This window comes from Oncorhynchus nerka, linkage group LG14 (genome assembly GCF_034236695.1).
Source record: "Oncorhynchus nerka isolate Pitt River linkage group LG14, Oner_Uvic_2.0, whole genome shotgun sequence".
Taxonomy (NCBI): domain Eukaryota; kingdom Metazoa; phylum Chordata; class Actinopteri; order Salmoniformes; family Salmonidae; genus Oncorhynchus; species Oncorhynchus nerka.
Genome location: NC_088409.1, coordinates 53828573 through 53831990, shown reverse-complemented (window position 1 = coordinate 53831990; position 3418 = coordinate 53828573). Strand labels below are relative to the sequence as shown.

Sequence of the window (3418 nt, the reverse complement as noted above, 5' to 3'; positions counted from 1 at the left end):
GGAAAGGAAGACCCAGACTTACCTCTGCTGCAGAGGACAAGTTCATTGGAGGTAACTGCACCTCAGATTGCAGCCCAAATAACTGCTTCACAGAGTTCAAGTAACAGTCTCATCTCAACATCAACTGTTCAGAGGAGACTGCGTGAATCAGGCCTTCATGGTCGAATTGCTGCAAAGAAACCACTACGAAATGACACCAATGATAAGAGACTTGCTTGGGCCAAGAAACGCGAGCAATGACAGACTGTTGGAAATCTGTCCATTGGTCTGATGAGTCTAAATTTGAGATTTTTGGTTCCAACTGGAGTGTCTTTGTGTGAACGGATGATCTCTGCATGTCCCCACAGTGAAGCATGGAGTAGGAGGTGAGATGGTGTGGGAGTGCGTTGCTGGTCACACTGTCAGTGATTTATTTAGAATCCAAGGCACACTTAACCAGCATGGCTAACACACCTTTCTGCAGCGATACGCCATCCATCTGGTTTGCGCTTAGTGGGACTATAATTTGTTTTTCAACAAGACAATGACCCAACACACCTCCAGACTGTGTAAGGGCTATTTGACCAAGAAGGAAAGTGATGGAGTCCTGCATCAGATGACCTGGCCACCACAATCACCCGACCTCAACCCAATTGAGATGGTTTGGGATGAGTTGGACCGCAGAGTAAAAGAAAATCAGCCAACAAGTGCCCAGCATATGTGGGAACTCCTTGAAGACTGTTGGATAAGCATTCCAGGTGGTTGGTTAAGAGAATGCCAAGTGTGTGAAAAGCTGTCATCAAGGCAAAGGGTAGCTACTTTGAACAATCTCAAATATAAAATATATTTTGATTTGTTTAACACTTTTTTGGTTACTACATGATTCCATATGTGTTATTTCATAGTTTGGATGTCTTCACTATTATTCTGTATTATGTAGAAAATAGTTTTTTAAAAATTTAAAAAACATTGAATGAGTTGTGTCCAAACTTTTGACTGGTACTGTGTATAGTTATGTTAGGAATGACGGTGGAGAAGAGAAGCAGGCACGAGGAGTTTACATTTAATTTGGAATGGACATGCAACAGGACAGGAACGGCATCAGAACTGGGTAACACAAAGACTGACAACCATCAATGCTGAAGCGGGGAAAGGAGCTGGGGAACAGACAGATATAGGGGAGATAAAAAAAAAACAGGTAATTGAGTCCAGGAGAGTCCAATGAATCGCTGATGCGCGTAACGAGGGAAGGCAGGTGTGCGTAATGATGGTGGCAGGAGTGCGTAATACAGGGCAGCCTGGCGCCCTTGAGTGCCACCGGGGGGAAGAGCGAGAGTAGGAGTGACAATTTACATGTTTACCTCAATTATCTCGTACCCCTGCACATCGACTCGGTACTGGTACCCCGTGTATATAGCCAAGTTATTGTTACTCATTGTGTTTTTATTCCTATTATTTTTCTATTATTTTCCTATGTTTCTTTCTGCATTGTTGGGAAAGTCCAGTTCGTAAGCATTTCACTGTTAGTAAACACCTGTTGTTTACAAAGCATGTGACAAATACAATTGGATTTGTTTTGATTTGACATCAACAAAATGCTTAGATCGACACTCAATCTCCAATAACTGGAAGTCCTTCAGAGTACCTACAGTCATTTCCCTTTTGAACATCAACTGCTGAGTGGAAGGCTCCTGACTGACATGGAAGGGTGACTGATACGGATGGAAATTAGACTCCGGCTATGTTGATTGTACCCATGAATCAAGTGGATACAGCATATTGTGTTAACTGTTCGTGCATGAAACCTGTGTGCCTGGTACTACGAAAGACTGATAGGACAGAGTCATTGATACACGATACGAAACATAAATACATCTGTCCTGGCCAGGTAGGGGCTACTGTGCCCAGGCTCCACAGGGCAGGCTGGAGGGCAGAGCAGACCGCGGAGCAGTAGTGGTTGGTTGGGCAGTTGAGACAGCTGTCTATGGATCTAGCACCAACCGTCGGCCCAAACGTACCCTTCAGACATTGCACTGGTGTGGGACTTCCCACTGGACAATAGCATCCTGATTGAATAAATAGAGTTTTACCACATGAGATGGTAGTGGTAGTGTACCACCAAGGGTATTACTATATTGTCACAAGGTGGCATAGTCAGGTTTTGTCTCTCATGCCACACACAGTTAAAACACAATAGCCTAACAATGGGATCATAATTACTCTCAATATCCAGGTCTATCTAAGCATGCAGAGACACACAGACAGTCTACCTTGTTCACATGGCCTTTCCATCTCCTTGGACTTCTCCGTTCTGTTGTGGTCATAGACAGTGTGCTCCTTCACACAGACATACAGGTCACCAAAGCAGCAGGGTGGGCCACCTGCAGACCCCTGGCCCTGACTTCCTTAGCATCATCCCAGTCCTGGACAGTCCTGCTACGGCTGTCCCAGACTCAGTGAGAGTCAGTGGGGTACAGGAGACCAGCACTTTCCCTGGCCTACTGAATCATTGATGGGGCCTGAGAGGTAAGATAACATGGGGGACTGGTGGGTAACCCAATATATCCAGTTCAGATTACAGGCTTTCTTCATATCAATCCTACCATGGTACTGATATTGGACTGATAGGTATTTAGCTCTCGTCACATCATCATCAACTTCGCTTTACGGTTCACTGCAATTCTCCCCAAATTCTAGGAATGTGCTATTTATTTGCATTGGATGTTCAGAATTAGCGGACTGTTCTTAAGCCGGTTTCTGTTTGCCGTTTTTCCAGGTCAAAGAGTGGCTGTGAGAAATGAGTACTATGTTTTCGCTGCTTATCCAGTTGCGTCAAACTTTGTGCTGTGTACTGAAATGCTGCCAGCTTGTTTTCAAAATCCAAGGTTAATCTTCACCCTTGCTTCCTCATCAAATTAAGCGATAGCGGGCGTGTCCATGCCTTTATCCAGTGGAACACATACGCATACACATACGCATGCACCAAATCCATACCACTTACCAAATTAATATCAATGAAAACCAGTAGCATTTTCAATATAGGCTAACCGCCTAGAAACCACAAATACAGAATGGAAGTGTATTATGCAAGTGTGTGTGCGCGTTTGTGTCTGTGTGGGTTTGTATACACTAGGAATGTGCATGGGTATGTGCGTGTGTGTATGTGCGCTTGAGTGTGCAAACGCTTGAGTGTGAATGCATTTGTGCGTGTGCCTGGGATGTGTAATAACCTGCAGTATGTTCAGAAGTCAACCGCCTGCACAAGCAGAAGCAGGTGGCCTTAATCTAGAACTGGATGTCTCCCTTGTCTCTTAATTTGATGCTTCCTCATCAAATTAAGAGATAACAGTACTCTCCTGGCCTTTATCTAGTGGTACACATACCCATACACTAAATCAATGTCACCAACCAAATCAGCATCAATGAAAACAAGGCGCAA

At 44.4% G+C, this 3418-nt stretch overlaps 1 long non-coding RNA gene across 1 annotated transcript; it reads right to left on the bottom strand.

The window, feature by feature from the left end:
- Positions 1-1026: 1026 nt before the first annotated feature.
- LOC135574994 (uncharacterized) lies at positions 1027-2445 on the bottom strand. The gene is made up of 2 exons (XR_010465670.1): positions 2250-2445; positions 1027-2045 (listed from the first exon to the last, which is right to left on the bottom strand). It is a non-coding gene; the product is annotated as an uncharacterized LOC135574994 (long non-coding RNA).
- Between the last annotated feature and the right edge of the window lie 973 nt (positions 2446-3418).